Source organism: Scyliorhinus canicula, chromosome 9 (assembly GCF_902713615.1).
Source record: "Scyliorhinus canicula chromosome 9, sScyCan1.1, whole genome shotgun sequence".
Lineage (NCBI taxonomy): Eukaryota > Metazoa > Chordata > Chondrichthyes > Carcharhiniformes > Scyliorhinidae > Scyliorhinus > Scyliorhinus canicula.
Window position 1 is genome coordinate 171,549,769 of NC_052154.1, and position 13,149 is coordinate 171,562,917.

At 50.5% G+C, this 13,149-nt stretch overlaps 1 protein-coding gene across 1 annotated transcript in view; it reads right to left on the reverse strand.

Moving 5' to 3' along the window:
• LOC119971899 (uncharacterized protein C11orf24-like) overlaps positions 1 to 13,149 on the reverse strand; it is a 92,954-nt gene that overhangs the window by 64,108 nt on the left and 15,697 nt on the right. Inside the window, exon 2 of the mRNA XM_038808189.1 lies at positions 10,742 to 10,841. The gene's annotated coding sequence lies outside the window, so the exon portion shown is untranslated. The remainder of the gene's footprint in view (positions 1 to 10,741; positions 10,842 to 13,149) is intronic.

Consider the following 13,149-nt stretch of genomic DNA (forward strand, 5'->3'; position numbering starts at 1 on the left):
GAATGGCCAGGAAGGAGCTGGAGAATACAGGGGGTGCTGGGGGGGGGGGGGGGGGACGTGCCACAGCGGGGGGCGCTGGCCAGTGGCGGGCAGGGGATGGGTTATGGCTAGTCGGCAGGGGAGGGGGGCAGGGAGCCCTCTGATCCGGCTGATCAGTTGGAATGTGAGGGGGCTAAACGGGCCGGTCAAGCGGGCCCGGGTGTTTACGCACCTGAAGGGGCTGAAGGCGGATGTGGCCATGCTCCAAGAGACGCACCTGAAGGTGGCGGACCAGGTTCGACTGAGGAAGGGATGGGTGGGCAAGTAATTCATTCAGGGCTGGATGAGAAGAATTGGGGGGTGTCGTTTGAGGCGTCAAATGTGGTGGCTGACAGTGGCGGGAGGTATGTGATGGTGAGTGGTAAGCTGCAGGGGGAGCGGGTGGTGTTGGTGAATGTTTACGCCCCAAACTGGGACGATTCGGGGTTTATGCGGCGCATGTTGGGCCGCATTCCGGATCTGGAAGCGGCGGGCCTGATCATTGGGGGGGGGGGGGGGGGGGGGACTTCAACACGGTGCTGGATCCCCCATTGGATCGATCCAGATCCCGGACAAGTAGGAGGCCGGCGGCGGCTAAGGTGTTGAGGGGGTTTATGGATCAGATGGGAGGGGTGGATCCCTAGAGGTTTGTGAGGCCAAGGGCCAGGGAGTACTCATTTTTCTCCCACGTGCATAAGGCCTATTCCAGGATCGATTTTGTTGTCCTGAGCAGGGGGCTGGTTTCGAGGGTGGAGGATGCCGAATACTCTGCCATAGCCATTTCGGATCATGCCCCGCACTGGGTGGACCTTGGGCTGGGGGAGGAGAGGGACCAGCGCCCGCTCTGGCGCTTGGAGGTGGGGCTGCTGGCAGATGAGGAGGTGGCCGGGAGGGTTCGGGGGTGTATTGAGAGGTACCTGGAGGCCAATGATAACGGGGAGGTCCGAGTGGGGACGGTCTGGGAGGCATTGAAGGCGGTGATTAGAGGGGAGTTGATTTCCATCCGAACCCATAGGGAGAGGGGAGAGCAGAGAGAGAGGGAGAGACTGATAGGGGAGATGGTGAGGGTGGACAGGAGATATGCGGAGGCTCCGGAGGAGGGATTGCTGGGGGAGAGGCGTAGCCTTCAGGCCAGGTTCGACCTACTGACCACCAGAAAGGCGGAAGCTCAGTGGAGGAAAGCACAGGGAGCGGTGTATGAATACGGGGAGAAGGCGAGTAGGATGCTGGCACACCAGCTCCGAAAGCGAGACGCGGCCAGGGAGATTGGGGGAGTGAAGGATAGAGATGGAAAGGTGGTGCGGAGGGGGGTAGACGTTAATGGGGTCTTTAGGGCTTTTATGGGGAACTGTACCGGTCGGAACCCCCGGTGGGGGGGGGGGGGGGGGGGGGGGGGGGGGGGGGGGGGAATGGGGCGCTTCTTGGACAAGGCGGGGCAGGTGGAGGGACTGGGGGCACCGATTGAGTTGGAGGAGCTGGTCAAAGGGATAGGGAGCATGCAGTTGGGGAAGGCGCCGGGGCCGGATGGGTTTCCGGCTGAATTCTATAAAATGTATGCGGACCTGTTGGGCCCCCTGTTGGTCCGGACCTTTAACGAGGCAAGGGGGGGAGGGGGGGGGGGGGGACTTTGCCCCCAACTATGTCACGGGCGCTGATTTCCTTGATCCTGAAGCGGGACAAGGACCCCCTGCAGTGTGGGTCATATAGGCCGATCTCGCTGCTAAATGTAGACGCCAAGCTGTTAGCGAGGATAGAGGATTGTGTGCCGGGGTTTGTAAAGGGAAGGCAGTTGAATACCAACATACGAAGGCTTCTGAATGTCATTATGATGCCGGCTGTGGAAGGGGAGGCGGAGATAATGGTGGCATTAGATGCGGAGAAGGCCTTTGATAGGGTTGAGTGGGGGTATCTGTGGGAGGTGTTGGAAAGGTTTGGGTTTGGGGAGGGGTTTGTCCGTTGGGTGAGGCTGCTCTATGAGGCCACGATGGCGAGTGTAGCCATGAATAGGAGGAGGTCGGAGTACTTTCGGCTGTACCGGGGGATGAGACAGGAGTGTCCCCTGTCCCCCTTGCTCTTTGCGTTGGCAATTGAGCCCCTGGCCATGGCGTTGAGGGAGTCGGGGAACTGGAGGGGCCTGGTGCGGGGTGGGGAGGAGCATCGAGTGTCGCTTTATGCGGACGACCTGCTGCTGTATATGGCGGACCCGGTGGGGGAAATGCCGGAGGTGATGAGGATTCTCAGCGAATTTGGGGGCTTTTCTGGGTATAAGCTCAACCTGGGTAAGAGCGTTGTGCACCCGGGGTATCAGGAGGAGGGGATTGGTAGGCTCCCACTGAAGCAGGCAGGGAGGAGCTTTAGGTACCTGGGAGTCCAGGTGGCTAGGAGCTGGGGGGCCCTGCATAAGCTTAACCTCACAAGGTTGGTGGAGCAAATGGAGGAGGAGTTTAAAAGGTGGGATATGTTACCGCTGTCACTGGCGGATAGGGTGCAGTCCGTCAAGATGACAGTGCTCCCGAGGTTTTTGTTCCTGTTCCAGTGCCTTCCCATCCTTATCCCGAAGGCCTTTTTTAGGAGGGTTAACAGGAGTATCACGGGATTTGTATGGGTGCATGGGACTCCGAGGGCGAGAAGGGTGTTTTTGGAGCGGGGCAGGGATAGGGGGGTGCTGGCGCTGCCCAACCTCTGTGGGTACTATTGGGCTGCCAACACTGCGATGGTGCGTAAGTGGGTAATGGACGGGGAAGGGGCAGCATGGAAGAGGATGGAGATGGCGTCCTTTGTGGACACGAGCCTGGAGGTGCTGGTAACGGCGCCGTTGCCGCTCCCTCCAACGAGGTATACCACGAGCCTGGTGGTGGTGGCTACCCTCAATATTTGGGGGCAGTGGAGACGGCATAGGGGGAGGTGGGGGGGCTCGATGGAGTCCCCGATATGGGGGAACCACCGGTTTGTTCCAGGGAGCATCGATGGCGGGTTTCGGGGCTAGCACAGGGTAGGTATTAGGAGGTTGAGGGACCTGTTTGTAGATGGGAGGTTCGCGAGCCTGGGTGAGTTAGAGGGGAAGTTTGGGCTCCCCCCGGGGAACATGTTTAGGTACATGCAGGTTAGGGCGTTTGCCAGGCGGCAGGTGGAGGGGTTCCCCTTGCTGCCCCCACGGGGGGTGCGGGATAGGGTGCACTCGGGGGTGTGGGTTGGAGGAGGGAGGATTTTGGACGTATACCACGTAATGCAGGAGGTAGACGAGGCCTCGGTTGAGGAGCTGAAGGGTAAATGGGAAGAGGAGCTGGCTGAGGAGATTGAGGAAGGGACGTGGGCGGATGCCCTGGAGAGAGTGAATTCCTCTTCTTCTTGTGCGAGGCTTAGCCTCATACAGTTCAAAGTGCTGCATAGGGCTCATATGACCGGGACGAGGATGAGCAGGTTCTTCGGGGGCGAAGACAGGTGTGCCAGGTGCTCGGGGGGCCCAGCGAACCACGCCCATATGTTTTGGGCATTCCCAGCGTTGGGGGGCTTTTGGAATGGGGTAGCAAGCACGGTGTCGAGAGTGGTAGGATCCAGGGTTGAGCCAGGTTGGGGACTCGCGATATTTGGGGTAGCAGCGGATCCGGGAGTGCAGGAGGCGAAAGAGGCCGGTGTTCTGGCCTTTGCGTCCCTTGTAGCCCGGCATAGGATTTTGCTTCAGTGGAAGGATGTGAGGCCCCCAAGCGTGAAGGCCTGGACCAATGACACGGCGGGGTTCATCAAGTTGGAGAGGGTGAAATTCGCCCTGAGAGGGTCGGTGCAAGGGTTCTTTAGGCGGTGGAAGCCTTTCCTAGACTTCCTGGCGGAACGGTAGGGAAATAGGCCGGCAGCAGCAGCAACCCGGGGGGGAGGTTTGGTTTGGTGGGAGGGAGAAATGTTTACATGGGTTTGTTGGATGTGGCGGGTGTTACCTCTTTCCTTTTTGTTGTTTGCTTTTTTTTGTTTTTGTAGTTGCTGGGGGCGGGGGGATTTTTGGTTTTTACTATGGTTGTTTTGTTAATATTGTTCTGTTGTTTATATTTTCTGAAAATCTTAATTAAAATTATTTTTTAAAAAAGAAATCAAAGAGTAAGGCAGAAATCTCCCATCCTCCTTCACAGCAGGGATTTTCCAGTGCCACTGAAAGTTATTGGAGTTTTGGCTGGCATGCTGAATTCTCTACCCTCGCTTGCAACCGGTCCTGCCATGGATGAGACCAGAGAATCCCTCCCTTTTGAGTTTCTACAAGAATATAAAAAGGAAGAGACTAGCTCAAGTAGACATTGCTCCCTAGGAGGATGAGACTGGGAATTAATGTGAAACAAGAAAATGATGGACTTTGAATGAGTATTTTGTATCTGCCTTCACGGCAGAAGGTACTAAAATCAAGGGGCAGCAGGGAGGGAGGAACTTAAAACAACCACGTTGACTAGAGGAAAAGTACCAGGTAAACAAATGGGATTAAGGGCAGCACGGTAGCATAGTGGATAGCACAATCGCTTCACAGCTCCAGGGTCCCAGGTTCGATTCCGGCGTGGGTCACTGTCTGTGCGGAGTCTGCACATCCTCCCCGTGTGTGCGTGGGTTTCATCCGGGTACTCCGGTTTCCTCCCACAGTCCAAAGATGTGCAAGTTAAGTGGATTGGCCATGATAAATTGCCCTTAGTGTCCAAAATTGCCTTTAGTGTTGGGTGGGGTTACTGGGTTATGGGGATAGGGTGGAGGTGATGACCTTGGGTAGGGTGCTCTTTCCAAGAGCCGGTGCAGACTCGATGGGCCGAATGGCCTCCTTCTGCACTGTAAATTCTATTAAAGGCTGACCTTGGCCTGGTGTCCTGCATCCTCGGGTCTGAAAAGAAGTTGTTGCAAAGACCATGGGTTCATTGGTTGCAATTTTCAAAATTCCCTTGATTCTGGAAAAGTCCCAGTGGATTGAAAAACTGCAAATTTAATACCTCTGTTCAAGGAAGGAGGGAGACAGAAAACAGGAAACTATAGACTAGTTAGCTTAATACCTGTCGTTTAGAAAATGCTGGAATTCATTATTTTAAAAAAAAAATAATTTATATTCAAATTTTTCAACAACAAATTTTCTCCCAACAATAAAATAAACAAGGCATTAGAAAAAACAGAAAGAAAATCCCCCCCCCCCCAATACAAAGCAATAGATCAATAACAAAAATGAAAATAACAAACGTATAGTTGCAAAAACAAACCCCCTGAACAGACCCATAATCCCCTCCCCCCCCGGGGTTGCTGCTGAGACTGACCACCCCCTAACACTCCGCCAGGAAATCAAGAAAAGGCTGCCACCGCCGGAAGAACCCCTGCACCAACCCCCTCAGGGCAAACTTGACCCTCTCCAGTTTGATGACCCCGGCCATGTCGTTAATCCAGGATTCCGGGCTCGGGGGCTTCGCGTCCCTCCACTGTAAAATAATCCTACGCCGGGCTACTAGAGATGCAAAGGCCAGAATACCGGCCTCTCTCGCCTCCTGCACTCCCGGCTCCGATGCTACCCCAAAGATGGTGCACAGTGGCTTGTTGGTCTAGGGATATGATTCTTGCTTTGGGTGCAAGAGGTTCTGGGTTCAAATCCTGGACAACCTTCATTTTTGGGGCAGCACGGTAGCATTGTGGATAGCACAATCGCTTCACAGCTCCAGGGTCCCAGATTCGATTCCGGCTTGGATCACTGTCTGTGCGGAGTCTGCACATCCTCCCCATGTGTGCGTGGGTTTCCTCCGGGTGCTCCGGTTTCTTCCCACAGTCCAAAGATGTGCAGGTTAGGTGGATTGGCCATGATAAATTGCCCTTAAGTGTCCAAAATTGCCCTTAGTGTTGGGTGGGGTTACTGGGTTATGGGGATAGGGTGAAGGTGTTAACCTTGGGTAGGGTGCTCTTTCCAAGAGCCGGGGCAGACTCAATGGGCCGAATGGCCTCCTTCTGCACTGTAAATTCTATGATCTATGATAGCGAGCCCCCAGCCCGGTCCCACCCTGGAACTGACCACCTTGGACAAGGTCCCCGCCACCCCCTTCCAGAACCCCTCCAACGCCGGACACGTCCAGAACATGTGGGTGTGATTCGCCGGGCCTCCCGAACACCTCCCACACATGTCCTCACCCCCAAAGAACCGGCTCATCCTGGCCCCAGTTATGTGCGCCCTATGCAGCACCTTCAGCTGAATTAAGCTGAGCCGTGCGCAAGAAGAGGAGAAATTCACCCTCCCCAGTGCGTCCGCCCACGTCCCCTTGTCGATCTCCTTCCCTAGCTCCTCCTCCCACTTTGCTTTCAGCTCCTCCACCGAGGCCTCCTCCCCCTCCTGCATCACCTGATAAATTGCCGAGATCCTACCTTCACCGACCCACGTCCCCGAGAGCACCCTGTCCTGCACCCCCCTAGGCGGCAACAGCGGGAACTCCGCCACCTGCCGCTTATCAAACGCCCTAATCTGCATTTTCCTGAAAGTATTCCCAGGAGGGAGACCCCACTTCCCCTCCAACTCCTCGAAGGTCGCAAACTTCCCATCGAGGAAAAGGTCCCCCATCCGCCTGATGCCTGCCCTATGCCAACTCAAAAACCCACCATCTATTCTCCCTGGTGCAAACCGGTGGTTTCCCTGTATCGGGGTCCAAACTGAGGCCTTCACTTCCTCCCTATGCCGCCTCCACTGCCCCCAAATTTTGAGGGAAGCCACCACTACTGGACTCGTAGAGTACCTTGCCGGGGGAGTGGGAGCGGGGCCGTCACCAGTGCCTCCAAACTCGTGTCCACACAGGACGCCACCTCCAACCTCTTGCACGCGGCATCCTCCCCCTCCATCACCCACCTACGAATCATTGCCACATTCGCAGCCCAGTAGTACCCACACAGATTGGGCAGCGCCAAAGCACCTACCCCCCTGCCTCGCTCCAGGAATACCCTCCTCACTCTCGGGGTCTTCTGCGCCCACACTGGAATTCATTATTAAGGAAATAGTAACAGGACATTTAGAAAATCATATTGTAATCAAGTAGAGTCAGAACCATAATCAAATAAGGTTTTGTGAAAGGGAAATTGTGTTTGACAAATTTATTATAGCTGTTTGAGGATGTAACACGCAGCATAAAGGGGACCCAGTAGGTGTTGTATACTTGGATTTCTAAGAGGGATTCAATAAGGTGCCCCACAAAAGATTAATGCACAAAAAAGGGCTCATGGAGTTGGGGGTGTGTATGTTAACATGGATAGAGGATTAGTTCATGGACAGAAAGTAGGGATAAATTGGGCATTTTCAAGTTGGCGGGCTGTGATCAGTGGAGTGTCGCAAGGCTGGGCCACTGATTATATTCTAGGCTGAGCTGGACAAATATTTGGACCACAAGGGGAAAAAGGGCAATGTGGGGCAGGCAGGAAAGTGGAGTTAAGGTCAGCCAGGAAATAATTGAATGGCTGAGCAGGCCCGATGGGGCAAAATGGCCTCATCCTGCTCCTATTTCTTAAGATCTTATGGTATTAGTACAACAAAATACTCTGCTACTTGATATCATTTATTAAAAATTAAATTATGTTTTAGGGCAGTGCATCTTTCACCTGACTTATTCAGTCAGTCCCTATTTCTCCAGAGACAGGCAATGGCAGCAGAGCAGCGAGTTAATTATGCATGTTCCTATGAGGCGTTCAACGACGGAACCAGAGCAGCAGGACAAGTGGAATTGCAGAACCCCAGCTCCTTGCACTAGATCAGCTGCAATGTAGCAAATTGGACATGAGTACAAGCAATTATCCACTGATTTTAACAATTATTCAATGTCTACAACACATATTATAGCCTTTTTTCCCAAATTGGAGCAAATCTGATCTTAACACAACTCATTTAACCAAGCTTAATTATGCAATAATCCCTCACTAGCCAAATGCATTAACACTCACATTCTTCATTATGAGAGGAAACGACCATAGCAAGACAGACGTGAATTCCACAACAAAGCAGTTCTGATAACAAAAATAAACTAATCATGCGGCTTATTGTATATCTGAAACATTCCTGCCAGGTGCTGGTGGTATAACCCATGAACAAATAGCAACTTAACTCCCCAGTCATTTTACTGCGGCATCGTAAATACAGCTCCAAGACAGAAAGCTCCCTTAGTTTCTGATTTCTGCGTAAAATAACTTGATGTTCTGAGCACAATATAACATCAGGGCCGGGATTCTCCCCTACCCGGCGGGGCGGGAGGGTCCCGGCGTGATGGAGTGGCGTGAACCACTCCGGCGTCGGGCTGCCCCAAAGGTGCGGAATGAAAAGTGTGCCCCCACGGCACAGGCCTGCCCGCCAACGGTGGGCCCCGATCGCAGGCCAGGCCACCGAGGGGGCACCTCCCGGGGTCAGATCGCCCCGCGCCCACCCCCAGGACCCCGGAGCCCGCCCGCGCCGCCTGCTCCCGCTGGTAAGGTAGGTGGTTTGATCCACGCAGGCGGGAGAGGGTTGACAGCGGCGGGACTTCGGCCCATTGCGGGCCGGAGAATCGTCAGGGGGGGGGGAGGGGGGAACGCCGACCAGCGCGGCGCAATTCCCGCCCCCGCCGAATCTCTGGCGGCGGAGAATTCGGGACACGGCGGGGGCGGGATTGACGCCCCAGATGTCTAACAACCCAAGACATTTTTATTTCGGTATGACTGGCACACTTGTCATGAATGTAATTTTTGAATCATACTTGGATTGAAAAATCTATTGGCCCCGTCGCGCTCTAACGGGAGCGTGACGTGGCCGGTAAATGCCAGGTGAAGCCTCCCGCAGGCTTCCCAGCAGCCACAACCCCATGCGGGATCAGGGGCTCGCCCACAATGGGCGGGACCAAGCCAAGCTCACTTAAGTAAGTACTTTACTTACTTAAACATACTAAGGCCTACTTACCACGATCTACCGGCCTTCCAGCATTGAAGGGCCTCCCTCAGGAGTCCTCAGCCGGGCGCCGTTCAGTACTGCTCCACAGAAACGTTGGCCAGGCCATCGGAGGTGCCCGGGTGGTCAGGGATAGTGCAGAGTGCCCCCCCGCCCCCCCAACCGTCCTCCCCCTGGAATGTGGGAACCTTGATACTGTCCGGCTGGCATCTTAGCTCCTGCTCCTAATTGGTATATTCATATAACATAGTCCTCATTTAGTGAGCAAATACCCAGGAGATCCATTTATGTCTTTACATGAGTAATAATGGAATGATCAAGGACTTGTGTTTAAAACCAAAGGCTACTGTTACCAACACTCACAAATATGTCGACTCAAATGGAATTGTCTGGAATGAAATAAGGAAATCTTAATATTTTCTGAGAGGTTGGCCCTTAAACACATTGTTATTTTCTGTGATGAAAATTACCTTGTGTTTTATCCTTCACATTTTCCAGTATTTATATCAAAATGTTAACTCGGTTTCTCTCTTCACAGATGCTGCCAGACCTGCTGAGTTTATCCAGTATTTTCTGTTTTACTTCAGATTTGGGATGTTGCTGTCCATGTACCACACATTGAGGTATATTTATCCAGTGAGTCATTGGAAGTTAAATATCTTGCAGTCTGGACTTCATAACGCAGGCACAAAAGAAGCGATGTAAAGAAAGAATTTCCAATCGCTTCAAAAATAATCCTTAGGTTCCACTAAGCTTTAGTTATTAAACAGTCTAAAGTTAATTGACTATAATATATCAGCAAATGCTACAGAAAATTAATGGGCAATATAACCTGTTATCCCCGATTGAAGGTACTCAGTGAAATTCTACAAGTAAATGAAATTAAATGACCAGAGAGAAGACCAAGCTATATTTTAAACTGTGAGAATTTGGATAAATCAATTATTTAAGTGGCACATCTAAAGGAGCTTTTGCATTTTGGATGATAAGTAAAAATTGGTCATTAGATGTACATTTCTACATTGCCTTTTGATTCCATAATTGTAACTGTAACAATTCCCCAGAAGTTGACAAGCGGAGCAGTAATTAACACTACCAATCGTTCAATTATCAGGACTAGGGGCAATTTCCAAATCAATCAACTGCCCTGTCCCAAAGGGTGGAGTTTACAAAAGCACCACAGACGTGCAGGTGTGGAACGGGAGCAGTCCTTCTCAGCATACTCCAAAACAGGAAGGAAGAGGGGAAAAAAGCTCACTGGGGCATCACCCAAGCACCTTCTACTACTCGCATTAAAGCCAACTAGAAAATTCAATGGTCAAACTGGACTGTACCATCTCTTGATGGATTGCTTCACGCCTATCTCTGACACATCAACAGTTCTTTCTTCCAAGCCACAACTCTATCTTCCAATGCTAATGTTACCTACTACGTAAGATGTCATCAGATATTCCATCAGAGTAGCATTCTGAGATCATCTGATACTATTTACACATTCTTAAGAGTACAAATTTAAATCACAGAAAATGCACTCCTGCACAAATAATAACTTGCCTTTCCAGTGCATATGCCAAGTGCAACTGTGCTCCTGAGCAGAAGATGAAAATCAAACTGCTGCTAGCTGTGCACACAGAAAGATCTGCCATGCAGAAATTAAATCTTCTGCTCCAGAAAGCTCATAGTGGCATGATTAGAGTCACAGATGACACAAGTTTGTGGAGAAACATTAACCCTTTCACTTGCGAGTCACTGTGGTCAGTTTCGAACATCTTGAGCTGGAGTCTTCAGATCTTTCATCAGTAAGATGCGATTTTGTGGGAGTAAAATGAATCTTACCTGAAAGAAAATGGGGTAGAGATCCAGCACAAATAAATGGGATCGCCGCCAATTTTGCATATTTTCATTGGGGGACTTTGTGGATGTGAATAGCTCCAATCTGAAAAAGCCAGAAAATTGATTTGAATACTTCAATACAGCTCGAATAATATCATTTAGATATATGTATACTACTACCTCTGAACGATCTACGTGCTCACATAGTATTAGTCCTAAGCTGTTAGGGCCCTGAGTTTTAGCTGGAATTAAGAAGCCATTAAGTGTGCTTATGTGGTTTTTCAACCAATCTCCAGACCTTTAGTTAATTGTTTCCTCTCCCACAATGTTGCTTACTGTACCGAAACAACTGTGGCATTTGTGGTGGAATCCTTTCTCTTACTCACTGGAACACACAGCTCGTATCCAACCATCAACAACAGTCCACTCCAACATTTGAACCAGACTCATCAAGGCTATCGTGCCTGATATTCCAAAATATCAGTTCAATCATGAGCTGCAAAACAAACACCAAAGTACTCACCATAAGGCAAGCCATGTGAATGTTAAACCATCATTTCAGATGCCTGGCTGGGTCTGTTGTGTCCTGCAGAATTGTCTGTTTAAAATTTCAAGGGTCACTGCGTTATGTTGCGTTTTGCACAACTTCATCCTATAGGGAGGTTGAAGGCCAACAGGTACTGGCATTGTCATTGACACCTAGAAGGAAGAAGGGCCCCATGGCACAGGGACAGGATAAGCCTGAAGATGAAATGAAATGAAAATCGCTTATTGTCACAAGTAGGCTTCAAATGAAGTTACTGTGAAAAGCCTCTAGTCGCCACATTCCTGCGCCTGTTCGGGGAGGCTGTTACAGGAATCGAACAGTGCTGCTGGCCTGCCTTGGTCTGCTTTCAAAGCCTACGATTTAGCCCTGTGCTAAACAGCCCCAGTCGTGCCCAGATGTGGCACAGCACAACAATATTTGGGCCCTGGAAGCTATTTGATAAACATTCACATCGGTCTTTTCTTCTATGAAGGCTGCCACTGTATTAATAATCCTGTGTACACCTGCCCATGCCCAATGCAAATAGTATGTTAAAGCTCATAGGTAACTCACAAATATTTAATAATGATGAAACAGACTCACAAACCTTTGCAACAACACTTTCCACAAATAATTCAATGCAATCAGATTTTAATTGCAAAACACGCCACATGCAGGAGTGTCTGATTTTTGTTTACATGGTGCTTCCTTTTTGCCAGCATTTAATGATTATTTCTCAAACCCAGGCTTGGATTTTCCCAAGACAGATAGTGTGAGTCAGGAAATTTCCCCGCACCGCCTCACTAGAAGCCAAATGGCATGGCCTTCATTTCGCGAGAGGTGGGTGCTGGATGGTGTTGGTCCCATGGCCCCTCTAAACAGATTGAATGCATACGCAAAGTCCTGGGGTGGGCTGTTTAAAAGGCCTGTCTTGGTTATTGGAGATTCCATCCTCGTTGTTTGTTCATATCATAGGTCCTCTCGGCCTCACCTCTCAAACTCCCTTCTCATCCCATGTCCATGCCAACTCATGATCCCCAATGGCCCGTTGCACCTTACATGCCAACTTATGCTGCCACCCACCCCTATGTGGGCCCTCATATCCTCCATGCGAACCCAAGGTCCCCACCCACTTCCATGATCCCCTATAGCCCCTGGTTCCAATTTATGGTTAATTCATGGCAACTGGTGCCAACCATCCTTTGCCCTACAACCTTCACTGTATAAAAAAGCTTCCATTCAAGAAAGCCAATCAAAACTTTTTGATTCTCTCAAGTACTTAATCCCTTATAAAACAATCACTGCATTCATAAACCCACATCAAAGACAACTAATCTTTCATAACCTATTTTAACTGTCAATCAAATTGTGAACTGTTGGGATAATTATAGGTTGTGGAAAGCTGCCACGCATTAATAATGGCATAATGATAGCCCTTAGGGTAACATCAACAACTGCTAGGCTCGACTTTTGCAACAGTGAAAATGGGTCTGTTTGAACTCAGTACGAGTTCAAATGGCCCTGCTGAGTTCAGGGTTCTCTCATGTATGAGCCATGCTCCGACTTCTTTCCCTTACCAACAGAAAAAGAGTCTGTCAGAAATACAGGCAGGACATCTGGATTAAGGTCCTGTCTACCATTTTGGAGTGCCTGCAGAGAATTCTCAACTCTGCGAAAATCCAGGCTCCAGGCCCAGGTATCTTAGTGCAGAGAATACGTGAGCTAGGGCAGGTGCTGTGCACACATGAGCCACTTGCAACTTAGGATAATCATCAAATGGATCCATTTCATCAGGATCACTGATCTACCTGGCAGAAAACCTAATTATGCCAATGACCAACAACAACAGCTTGTATTTATATCGCACCTTGAACATAAAATATCC